Source organism: Mauremys reevesii, linkage group 2 (assembly GCF_016161935.1).
Source record: "Mauremys reevesii isolate NIE-2019 linkage group 2, ASM1616193v1, whole genome shotgun sequence".
NCBI classification, from domain to species: Eukaryota; Metazoa; Chordata; order Testudines; family Geoemydidae; genus Mauremys; species Mauremys reevesii.
Window position 1 is genome coordinate 96,649,853 of NC_052624.1, and position 13,360 is coordinate 96,663,212.

Sequence of the window (13,360 nt, forward strand, 5' to 3'; positions counted from 1 at the left end):
CAAAAGGTCTTTACAACATTTATATTTAATACAAGCTGTTGAGAAAAACCTAAAATACATATGGTGCAAAATAGAATGGATTTTGTATCAGAATGGCCTGCTAATTACACTTACTGCCATGTCCTAATAGCCTCTGAATTATTCCATTCACTCATGATAGAACTGCTCCTTAGAATACTTTAACTTTAAAAAAAAGTTTTAAAATTTCCCCCCAACTTGTGCATTGGATCCCAAAGATACCCTCTACTGCTCATAAAGCTAGATACTAGCATCATTTTGGAGAAAGAGTGGAGGGGACAGACTGTAGCTCTGGTCAGTGGAGATTTATGGCATGTGACTGAGTTTAATCACTGCCAGGATTCTGAGATTTGAAGTGCAAAGATAAAAGTAAAAACATGGAACATCCACTACAGTACTAGCCATAGGGTTGATAGCAGAGGGAATTTATTGTATATCGGCAGGGGAAAGCCATTGTCTCCTTGAAGGATATTTATTCTGAAGGCTGACATGGTATAGCAAGGCTAAGGTACAGATAAGATGAAAGATTTCTCTTCATACATAACAAGAAGTTAGAGGATCATACACTTTTGGGGGAAGTGCTGGGGGAGGGGCTGATAGGCAAAATTAATGACATCTTCATGGAATACCATTAAATGGCACAGAAAACACAGTGGGAGAGATTCCTGCATGAAGTGCTGATGCTTTCCACTGTACCCTTGACAGAATCTGATCATACAACTGGTGAATCCAGCCCAGGAGGATCATTGTGATGCAGAGAGATCTCTGCTAATGGTTCTGGGTAGATGTGGAAGCCAATAGAGGAAGAACAACTTGTCTTCCTGTAGTTTTGGCCCGAGTCTCTTCTTGTGGCAGACATCTTATGAGAAAGCTTGTTCTCACAAGATTCCCTTTCCAGTTTTACAGACACAAGACTTAAGTATTCACATTTTTCTAGTGCTTTTCTGAACCAAAAGCTTGATCTTATGGAATTCTGCATCCCCTGAATATTTTGAGGTTCATTGCTAATTTAAAATCAGCATGAACCTTAACATCTGTAGTTCAAAATCAGGAATCCTGCTGACACAGATTAGTTAAGACTTTTATTTCATCTAGCTATTTCAAAATACATGGTCTTATACAGCACCTCTTTCTTACAAGTCTTTTCTTCTCACTTATACCCATGACTGCACAGCATTTGGATTAAATGCTATCTAGAGATGACATCATCCTCTTTCTCAACTGAGATTTCCTCTTTTCAAGGGCTTCTATTTTTTGAATATAAATTGACTTCTTCACTTTCATTTAAAACTTGACATCAGATGTTTTTGAATCGTGCCTATTATATTGCAGGTTAATCCATCTCTTTGACTGAATGCATGGAGGTTTAACAGATAAAAAAGTTGAAGGATAAACAATGAATGTAGAAAGAAAAAAGAGAAAAAGGATTTTGAAATATACTTTTGCTTAAAGTCTAGTCTGAAGACTAGAGTGCAAAATGTATAAGCTGCCATACAATGGTCCTCAGTTTTTATCTAAGAAAACCAGAAATGACAACTAAAATAAATGCTTTAAAACAAAGAGAAAAAAAGTGAGTGTGGAGTACTTTCATGACTTCTAACACTAATGGATGACAAGGTTAAGTTAATTAAGATGCCTACTTAGCAAGTCTGTTTTTTTTTAAAGTGATTTTTTTTTCAAATGATGGAGCAAAAAGCATATAAAATGCCATTTAACTGGTTCAGGCAACTGATCTGCCATCCAAAACAGTTCTTGGTTGTTGTCACAAAGAGACTTGGACATCAATAAGAGCTTTGACATTTTATATATAAAGCACTTTAACAATCCACGATAGCAGCCACTGACAAAGCCACAGAAAATCTGTTAAACCAGATCAGACTTTCTAGTCTGCTACCAGTTAAAGTTTTACTTTTACATTTTCCATATCTATTCATGGAGTTTGGAGTGCAGTAATGGCATTAAGTCCAGGAGGGAGAAAGAAAAAATTGCCTAGAAGATGGGCAGCCACCAGAGATCTATGAATATTTTAAAGGGCACCTGTCTCCCCTCAGATTGGCAACTTTGAACAGTTTTTTACTTGCAGAAATATTTTCACTGCCTCTTCAAAGAGAAGAAATATCTGAAAATTCTCAAGGAACTTTAGACTTCTTAAAAATTCTCAAAGCCACTTGCAGGAAAACTCCATTTTTATATAAACTTTTTCAAATTACAATATGCGTATTTTTAACCATGAGGGTAATTAACCATTGGAATAGTTTGCCAAGTGATGTGGAATTCTCCGTCAGCTGGAGTCTTTACTTCAAGATTGGATGTCTTTCTAAAAGATAGGCTCTAGCTCAACCAGAGGCTGGAGGGGTAGGTGCAGAAATCACTAGATGAAATCTAGAGCCTGTATTATGCATGAGGTTAGGCTAGATGATCATAGTGATTCCTTCTGTCTTTAAAAATCTATGACTATTAATATGAAATCTAATTACAAAGAAGAGTAAATGCTGTGGCTGAGTAAAATTAAAACATTTGCTAGCTGGTAGATCGAGCCTGCTGGTTGAGCAAAAAACAAATCATAATAATAATATACAAAGGTGTTAGTGTAATATATGTTATGAAGCATTGGTGAAGGTATTCAATATGAAACTCTACACAGAGAAAGTTAAAACATTGAGGTCTTTTCCAAGGGCTGCTCCTCAAAGTCGTGCTACAGCAACTGCACCTGGATCATTATTAAGGGTAGTGTGTGGTCTAAGAATTCTCTTCTTGTCTGGATGAATACTAACAAGAAGGCTCTAGTGGGACACTGGTTATGGATGGAAGAGTCAGAAAAGTCAAAACGACGACACTTCATTTCGACCTTATTAGGCTATTTCATTTTGATAAGGTTGAAACTGTTTCCAGCTTTTGGGGAGCTGGATGGTGGGCTTGCCTGGTTACCTGGCAGGCCAACCACCCAACAGGCAAACAGGGAGCCAGAAAACTGGCCAGCCAGTCAGCCCAGAGAGACTGCCAGCTTACTCCTTTACCAGGCAGGCAACTGGGGAGTCGGCAAGCCAGCCAGCTGGGGAGTCCAGGGAGCCAGACAGTTCAGAGAACCAGGCAGCCAGCCCCCTCACCAAGGGGGGAGACAGGGAGCTGGGCAGCGTAGTTTCTTGGCAACTCTTCATCTTTCTCTCTTACACAGCACTGGGAGTTGAAAGTTGTGCTGCTGCAAGCATCTTTGGAAAAGTAACTTCCCTTACATTTGCTATAAAGTGTGATCTATGAACTCAAATGTCATGTGGTTTCCATAAAGTTTAATGTACTAGCAAATTAATAGAATATGTAGTAGGTGCTCTTGTGCTAGAACTATTTCAGGTTAGAAGTTGAAGCTCTTGCTATGTGCTTTTCAGAATGTAATTTTCCTCAGCACTACACAAACTTATTGGATTTCACCTGTGCCCACCGTGTCAGAAAGTATACAATTAATGATCTTTACATAGGCAAAGACCATCCAATATTTTATATATTGGATAGAATTTTATTAAATTACAAAGATGAACTCACTCAGTAAAACTCATTATTTCCTAAGATTTAATTTATTTACATTGAATATATCTGTTCTTTGGATAATTAACCCCTGTAGTAATATAATGAACCCTTCTATTACTATTCAAAAGAGATATTGCAAACTAATCTCTTACAACATGTAAACAAATTCAGAAGGAAAACATGCTGGGAGAAGACAATTGTATTTACTTTCCAAAATTGTAACAAGGCTTTCAGAAATTGTTCCAATACCTCATTTGTGGTAAGCTCCATTTGCAGCTGAAAAGAAACTCCAGATACAGTCAGTTCCACTTACAATGGCTGTGTGTTATTCAAACAAATTTCAAGACCCAGACAAAATTCATCTTTTGTAAACCAAACTGACCATGAAAGATTCATGTTATAGAAAGCCTATTTATCCTACTATTTTCCATACCCATTTTCAGTTTCCCTGATGGCTCCCTATCCTGCACTCTTTTCCACTTCCTTTGTGGATCTCTTCCTACCCAGACCTGTCCACAGCAGGAAAACCTGATAGCTACACAAGTTGGACATTGGGGAAGACAAATTAGGCTTTCCCTAGTGAGTCCATCTTAATCAGCATTGACCTGTGATTACAACAAGGAGTAGTGAGCAATAACAGTATTTCCATTCCCAGGCATGACGGACAAGACATTTTCTAAAAAGTTTTTAAAGAAAATCATCAATTTCCCCTGATGCAAGAACCCAGACATACAGTATATAAATCACATTGGTATAAAATCCAAAAGATGCTAGTTGTGAGAGAACCATAATCTTATCAGAAGAAATTCTTAGTAACCTCTTGAAATTAACAAGGTGATGTTTACAATTGACATTGACAATGGCAAAATATGCTAAATTTATTTATGCACCACTAAGGGAAGCCACTAGATGGAGCTGTTGCAGTGGGTCTTAGTTTTGTTTGAACTGGGTGGCTAGGAGTTAGATCTTGGATAATTGCTAATTGTCATCTTTTCAGATGCTGAAGTTGTCACCAATGAAGTCTGTTTTGCCTTAAAATCTGTCTAGCTTAAGGTGACCATTTTTTTCCAATTTAAAACCAGGACATTTAAAATAGCTCAGCCAGCATGAGTAATAGTCGCTGTCGTAGAATATAAATTGAAAAAATATTGCGGAGTATGCTTATCTTTTTTTTTTCTTTAAGTGAAAGAATACAATAAAATGTACTTCTTTTATTTATATTATATATTATGAAAGTAATTTTGCGAAAAAAATATTTTATATGAGTAGATTAGTACATAATTGTATACTTAGGATTTTGGGATCCAAGTAATAAAGAAACAAGTGTAGCAGTAAAACAAAATGGTTTTAATAAAAAATGGTACAAAAGTACTTAATCTACATTCCTAATTTTGCTTCTTATATTTTTGTGAAGAGTGGATTGATTTTAATAATAATTTGTTTTCCTGGATGTTTTTATAAAATTCCATGCAAGTTTGGTTAAAATTATATTTAGTAATTAGCAAACATTTCAAAGTTTCAACATGTACTTGAGTGTTATCACTGGACCAGATATTGTTCATCTAAGAAAAAAGACGTTCGGCAGGTGCATTGGTTCCTGGTAAACAGAGACAATATTCTACCAATTTGCCAATATTTTTGTAGGAAACATCATTTTCACTGAAGGCTTTGAATATTTCAATCCATCTGTTTGATAGTGGTACAGAATTTTGTCTCCAGTGAGTAATTTTTTCATCTGTAATGTAGCGCAGGACAAAGCAGGTTTCATCAAACAGTTCATCTTCTACTAAATTGATTTCAGAAAAATACTGAAGAATGTAATCACTGCAAACTTGAATGTTGTCATGGGTGAGTTTAGTGTTTAACAAAACCCAATTGAATTTTTCGGTATGCTTAATAGGTCCTTCCCATTCCTCTAGATATTGAATACATGTGTCATAAAATTCTACCACTTTTTTCTTTGAAAATAGCAGGTTTTAATATGCCTTCTTCCTCAAGCTGCTTCAAATTTTGCCGCACCTGTAACGGCAAGAAAATGTTGGCTTTTCTGTCAGCTAATTTTGTTTTTAAGTCACTGTAAATATTGCTAGTTTCTATAATAGAAATCTCCTGTCCTTCTATTTTCAAAATAGCATTGTGGAACATTGATGACACGTTATGCAAAAAGTAAAGCCAAGACTCTGTCTCTGAATTATCAAAATAATTTGTGATAATTGTGGGGCTCTTCTCGTTTGAGGCAAAATATGATTTATGGGCAGGATATATTTGTAGGACGCGCTCAATCGCGGGTCGTAACGCCAACCATCATGTGACACTGTATCCCAAGACTTTCTTATATTCGATGTCCACGAATTCACAAAATTCTTTCAATTCATTAACGCGCACTGTATATATATAAAAGTATGAATAAAACTTGGTGATGAAAGTTTGCACATCAATTGGTACACAGTCGCCTGTAGTTTGTATAGCATTGTTCAAAATATGAGCGGCACAACCAATTCCCACAAGCTCTCTTCCACCCAAATTTGATTTCAGCTTGGTAAAAATGTTATTTTTCCCACTTCTTCGCATTCCTTCAAAGTTAGTATTGGTGTTGTCAGCACAAAATCCAAGTACCTTGGTATCTAAACGATACTTTTTTAACACTTCCAAAATATAATCAGTAACTATGTCAGATGTTTCGCCTGGCAAATCTCTTACTTCCAAAATTTTGACGTGTATTCCAGACTGGTATGAAAAATATCTTCTTATTATGGGAATCAACTTTACTTCCTTGTGGTTTGATGCATCCGAATAAATAGAAATAAAATTTGCAGCATCTAAATCCTCTTCCAATAACTGTTTCGCATAAGGCACCAGCACATCGGTAACTATTGCCTCGCATTTTGTTCTAGAACATGTAAACCTGGCATCAAAACATGTTTTAATCAGTTTGCAGGTACAATCCATTGATCGGAATGAGTGATTATGCATTACTGTGTGGTACGCCCATAAACCTTCAGCTGCAGCTAGTTTTCTTTCAGCATCTTCAAATTGTTTTTTCTTAAAATATGATGTCACACTCGTACTTGCAATTGCTGCAGACACGGCCCATTTATGTTTGACTGTTTGTATGTGGTTTTCAATGTCGGTTTTTCCACTGTTTGCAATAGAAAATATACTTCTGCATTTTACACATTCCACCTCACTATTGTCATTATTAGTACTTGCTTTGATGAATCTATATTTCGATTTTAACTTTGTCATTGAAGACGCACTTTCGTCGTTTTGGCGCTATGGATGTCCAAAAATAAACAATTATTACAAACTTCGTCGGATGTCGGTCTTGGTCCGAGGGGGTGAAGTCACCAGTCCAGGATCGAGGGGGGCGAAGACGCCGGTCCTGGTCCAAAGGGGCGAAGTCATCGGGTCCTGGCGAAGCAGCGAGGTGCGCCGTGAAAACGGCGGAGTGAAAAGCTCAAGTAACCGAGAGAGCGCGGAGCTCTGAGGGCCAGTGTCACGGTCCGAAGATGCCAGATCACTGGTGCCTGTCTTGTGCTGCGGAGGGCCTTTTATAGTCCGAAGCTAACACCGAATTGGTCGATTTTGGCGGGCTCTGTGTGATGACATCATCATCGAGTTCCCACGGTTGGGCTGTATGTAATGCGCGGGAGTATTATCGAAGAGTCGCCACGGCCACAATATAGTGAGAGTGCGTGTGCTGAATGCTGAGTATTGCCGAGATCCAACGACAAGAACCGTCGTGTAAAATAAAACTAAAACTAGGATAAATTAATAAAATTGATTTAGGCTGGTTTATCAAGGATTGATTTGATGTACTCAATCTTTTGATAAATTAATAATTTTTGATTTTGTAGTCCTAAACTGTACTGGTTACATCTCACGACTAACCAGACCACTGTCCAAAAAACCAGTACTGTACTGGTAAAACCAGTACGTATGGTCACTTTAGGTGAGGGGGAAAACTGCCACCCATCAGTGGGGTGGCAGTGGGGACGCAGGCCCATTCACTCCACTGCGTCCCGGCCCGGGGTCCTAAACAGCGGCTATCACGGCTGACGGTCAGTGGGGATCCTGACCGCAACACACTGACATGGGTATGGGTTGATCTGCAGCCTGACTAGGGTCGGCTGCCCCCGGGCCACTTCCAATTTCCCCCTCTGGGCCTACCTGGTCCGCGGCGTCCACTCCTGGGAAGTCCCACAGCATGGGCTCCTCGCAGCCCGGGTGGGGGGTAGATCCGGCAGTTCCTCGGGGAAGTCCGGCCAGTGCTGCTCCGGGGGTTCCTCGGGGTAACAACAGTGGAGAGGGGAAGTCTCCGGTGGCTCCTCGTCGTAGGTGGCACGGGGAAGCTCTGGCGGGTCCTCCTGGTAGCGAGTGAGGGGAAGCTCCGGCCAGTCCGGGCAACTGCTCTGGGCCCCAGTGGCTTCCCAGTCACGAGCTCCCTCGGGCAGGTCTGCTCCCAGCGGTGCCTGGGCTCTGACTGAGCTCGGATGGCCGGCTTTTATACTTCTGGGTCACCGCCTGACCCTCTGAGGGGCGGGCTCACTGTTCTGTAGCCCCGCCCCTTCCGGTGTCCGGGGCTCAACCCTCCCAGGGGAGGAGGGGAGCCACACCGGCCCGTTACAGAGTAGTTAACCATTTGATAGCTTTCATCACCATACAGTTTTTGGCAGGTTTCCACACCCCATCCCCATTTCTGGCGCCGTCAGCCCCTTTGACCATGCCCCTCGCTACGATACTTCCGGGGGTACCTTGGTTCAGGGGACAATTAGCTCAGTGTTAATGGCTCTAGCCTGCAGTCAGACCAAGTAACGGTAGAGAGTCTGTTTGCCCGGGGCCCTCAATCAGGGCAGGGCGTCAATCAAGAAAGGGCTCTGGCCTACAGTCAGGCAGGCAGAGCAGCAGGAGGTCCATTTGCCTGGCCCTTGATCAGGGTAGGGCAGCAGTCAAGTAGGGGGGCTCTGGCCTACAGTCCAGCAGAGCTGTCACAGTCCAGGAGAGGTTAGCTCTCTGGTGGGAGAGTCAGCACAACCGTCTGGCATCCGGATTCAGGCGGGTGCCAGACCAATTCAGGCCTCCTGACAACCAGGTGGGGAGGCTGCCGCTCCTGACGTTGGGGTGGTAGGGTTAGAGGAACCCAGGCCCTCTCGTTCCACTGCGTCCCAGCTCAGGGCCCTAACAGCGGTGGAGTGGTCCGCCACTGGGTCAGCAGGGAAAGTCCAACCATAACACGCTGGCTGGCTTGTAGTCAATAACACATCTGAACCCAGTTCAGCTTCCCTGGGCTCCTTCCTACACGCCAATTCCATGTGTGCATGGGTTCCAGGGTTGTTGTTCGCTTTGGACCATGAAAAAGTTCAAGGAGCTGAGATTTGAGAAAAATCACATAAAATGTAAAAGGGCGTAAAGCCAATAGGGCTATCTATCTATCTATCTATCTATCTATCTATCTATCTATCTATCTATCTATCTATCTCCATACACCACATCTCTCTCTCTCATCTCAGGAAAGATACTTTGGGCCTGTTTTTAGATAAGAATAAGGCAGTTAAAGGGGTGGGTAGTGAGGGGAGGGGAGGAGAGGGCTATTGTTTAAAAATCTTGGATTGATAGGTTTGGTTCAGAGAAATTAATTCTATGGCAGCTGTAGAACAGTTTCTGATTGGTCCGCCCGAGGCGGAGATAACCATGCTGGCGGCTGTGAGCCTCTTTTCCCAGAGGCAGCCACAAGGGTAAGTTCTCTCTCCCCCGTGTCCCCTCCCTGCAGCTTTCTATACTGTCCTTCTCTCACTAACCAAAAACGATCTCTTGCTGTTTTCTATACTCTCCCTCTCTCAAGCCTGGTCTAGACTACTCATTTATTTCGGAATTAGCTGAGTTAATTTGGAGAAAAAAAAATCATTCCTTCCACATGACCAAACTGGTTTCTTCGATTTAAAGGGCTCTTTAATCCAATTTCTGTACTCCACCTCGGCAAGTAGAGTAGCGCTTAAATCGAGATCGCAATCCCGGATTAAAAGTAGTGTGGATGCAATTCGAAGTTATTGGCTTCCGGGAAGTATCCCAGAATGTTTCCTTGTGACTGCTGTGGACAACACTCTCAACTCTGATGCACTAGCCAGGTGGGCAGGAAAAGCCCCAGGAACTTTTGAATTTCATTTCCTGTTTGGTCACCAGCAGCACAGGTGACCAGCAGCACAGTCCACTATCATAGGCAATCATGCAGAGAGCACCATCACAAGAGACCACGCAGTCCCGGATTCGCAGATGAGCTCCAGAATGGTCCGAATAGGAGGTACTGGATTTCATCGAATGTTGGGGAGAAAAATCTGTTATGGCAGAACTATGTTAAAAAGAAAAGAACGCAAATACGTACGCTAAAGTCTCCAGGGCCATGACGGAAAGAGGCTACTCCAGGGACACAGAGCAGTGTTGTACAAAAATCAGGGAGCTCAGACAAGTGTACCAAAATGCCAGGGAGGCAAATGGGCGCTGTGGGTCACAGCCGCATACATGCCGCTTCTACCGTGAGCTGCATGCAGTTATGGGGGTGACGACACCACTACCCCACCACTGTCCGTGGATATCTCCAAGGAGGAAGTTGAACGGAGTGAGGAGGATGAGTTATTGGAGGACGAAGAGGAGGAGGAGGAGGACAGTGCACAGGCGGTAAGTGGGGAATCCATTTTCATCCCTAGCCAGGAACTATTCTTAATGCAGGAGCCAATAGCCCCCACCCCCACTTCCATGATCCTGGAGAAGGTACTTCTGGCGAGTGAGCCTGATCGGAGCCATGCGGTGGCGGGTGGGGTGGGTAAAACACAGCCACGTTGGGCTGTTTGCGTTTAGTTTAAAGGGCTCATCCCTGCTCAGAGCCTCATCGGACCACGCAGTGGGTGCAAGTCTGTGTGTGTGTTGTGTGAAGCAATCATCCCAGAGAGCCTGCAGGACCTCCTTTTATACTGCAAACCTACCAGGCATTGCTTGCTATGAGAAAGGGGCCCAGCAGTTTGAAAGTATTGAAATGAATGCGGAAGAAACAGAACCCCGTGTGCCCCTAGGGCTTACCATGGCTGGCTGCAAGCTGAATTCTGTTGCCCGGCTGTGTGTGATGTGCTGTATACTATGAATTGCCTGTTTCACTGAGAAACAGTGTGTCCTTTGTTCTCTGAAATGTATCTTTTAAAATACTACTCTTCCTTTTTCTCCTCCTGCAGGTGCAAATGTTTCAACGCAGCCCCAATCTACTCCATCCAAGAGGCTGGTCCAGATTAGAAGGCAGAAAAAAGGAACTCGGGACGACATATTCGCCGAGCTCATGCAGTCCTCCAGCGCTGATAGGGCCCCGCTGAATGCGTGGTGGTAAACAATTGCGCAGTCACGTAATGCATTACAGGAACACGAAGAGAGGAGGGACGCGCGATGAGAGCAGGCAGGACACTATGGTCGAGCTCATGGGGGAGCAAACTGACATGCTGCCCTGTATGGTGGATCTAATGCAGGAAAGGCAGAAAGATCACAGATTGCCGCTGCTGCCCCTGTATAACTGCCCTCCCTCCTCCCCAAGTTCCATAGCCTCCTCACCCAGACGCCCAAGAACACGACGGGGGAGGTCTAAGGGGACTCACACACTCAACCCCAGAGGCTCACCCAAGCAGCAGAAAGTTGGCATATGTGAACTTTTGATTTGGTTTCTGGACTTCTCCTTCCCTTCTTCTCCACCCCCATAACCCAACCTCTCCTCCCCCCATTTACCTTCTGATTTCTCTCCATGTGTTGTGCAATGAATACTAAAGAATGGTTTTTAAACAATTGTGACTTTATTTCCTTTCATATATATAGGGGGCGGGTAACTTCAAGATAAACAAACACAAGTGTCACACTGTACCCTGGCCAATCATGAAACTGTCTTTCAAAGCTTCTCTGATGCACAGCACACCCTGCTGCACTCTTCTAATCGCCTTGTTCTCTGGCTGTGCGAAATTGGCCACCAGGCAAGTTGCCTCAACCTTCCATTCCGCCATAAACGTCTCCCCCTTACTCTCACAGATATTGTGGAGCACACAACAAGCAGCAATTACAATTGGAGTATTGGTTGTGCTGAGATCTAACCAAGTCAGTAAACTGCGCCAGCGCTCTTTCAAACGTCCAAAAGCACATTCGACCACCATCCTGCATTTGCTTAGCCTATAGTTGAACTGCTCCTTACTACTGTCCAGGGTGCCTGTGTACGACTTCATGAGCCATGGCATTAAGGGGTAGGCTGGGTCCCCCAGGATAACTTTAGGCATTTCCACATCCCCAACAGTAATTTTCTTGTCTGGGAAGTAAGTCCCTTCCTGCAGCTGTTCCAACAGACCAGAGTTCCTGAAGTTGCGAGTGTCATGCACTTTCCCGGCCATCCCACCTTGATGTCAGTGAAATGTCCTTTGTGATCCACCAGTGCTTGCAGCACCATGGAAACGTACCCCTTACAGTTTACATATTGGCCGCCCCGGTGTGCCGGGGCCAAGATAGGGATATGCGTTCTGTCTATCGCCCCACTGCAGTTAGGGAACCCCAGCGCATTAAAGCCATCCACAATGGTCTGCACATTTTCCAAAGTCACTACCCTTGATAGCAACTGGTCAATGATTGCATTGGCTACTTGCAGCACAGCAGCCCCTATGGTAGATTTGCCCACTCCAAACTGATTCCTGACTGACTGGTAGCTGTTGGGCATTGCAAGCTTCCACCGTGCTATGGCCACGCACTTCTCAACTGTGAGGGCTGCTCTCATTTTGCTGTCTGTGCTTCAGGGCAGGGAACAGCAAGTCACAAAGTTCCCTGAAAGTGGCCCTACGCATACGAAAGTTTCGCAGCCACTGGGAATCATCCCAGATCTGCAAAACTATGTGGTCCCACCAGTCTGTGCTTGTTTCCTGGGCCCAAAATTGGCGTTCCACGGCATGAACCTGGCCCAACACCACCATGATCTCCCAATCGCTGCATGCTGTGCTTCTAGGAACAGAGGTGTCCATGTCCTCATCAGTACAGTAATCGCTCTGTCGTTGCTTCCTCGCCCATTTTTGCAGAAACTTCACATACTGCTGGATAATGCGTGAGGCATTTACAATGGTCAAGACTGCAGCAGAGTTCTGAGTGGGCTACATACTTGCCACGCTATGGTGCCTGCATGGGTAATCCTGGAAAAATGGCATGAAACGTAGGAGAGCTGTTCGGTTCAAGATGGCTGATAAAAGGCGGGAAATGGTTTCCTTCTGTAGCTTTCAGTGGAGCCCAGCACCGACAACATGGAGAAATTTGCTACTGATGCAAGAATGGGAGAGCAGAGTTTGCAGCGGAAGCTGTGCTGCTCGGTTGACGATTATTCTGCCAGGTGAGTTCTTTCACCCGACCTTCTCAACCTTCCTTTATATTTCCTATTCTATTTAATTAGCCTTTGGTTTTTTAAATTGAGTTCAATTTTTTTTACTCTTATAATTTTTTAGTCCCAACAAAAATAACCTTTTACCACGTTCTTACAAACTCCTCTCTCTTGTTGCTTTCTCTAGTTTCCCCTCTTTCTTCTATTTAAGATAACCTTTCTTTCCTTTTTTCCTCTAAGCCTAAGCAATCTTTCTTGTTTTAAAACTCCTTTTCTTTAAGGCCTCTGTAGCGAGATGGCATAGTCTCCTGTCCTGACAGACAGGGAGGGATCAGTGAACGCCCCCCTGGTGGGTAGAACGGGGACTTGCATGGCCTCCCTGCTGGAAGCAGAGGGGTGGGACAGGAAGCGGAACTATAAAAGGCTGGTCCTCCAGCTCAGTCGGGGGAG

The 13,360-nt window shown here is 43.6% G+C and overlaps 1 protein-coding gene across 3 annotated transcripts in view; it reads right to left on the reverse strand.

Annotated features, from left to right (window-relative positions):
- Positions 1–8,782: 8,782 nt before the first annotated feature.
- The window catches only part of LOC120396413 (maestro heat-like repeat-containing protein family member 7), a 28,394-nt gene continuing 23,816 nt past the window's right edge, over positions 8,783–13,360 (reverse strand). The window contains exon 17 of one of the 3 annotated variants that reach the window (XR_005593112.1): positions 8,783–8,908. The gene's annotated coding sequence lies outside the window, so the exon portion shown is untranslated. Of the gene's footprint in view, positions 8,909–12,450; positions 12,853–13,360 lie in introns of those variants that run through there. The other 2 variants (XR_005593114.1, XR_005593113.1) reach the window with 2 other exon arrangements.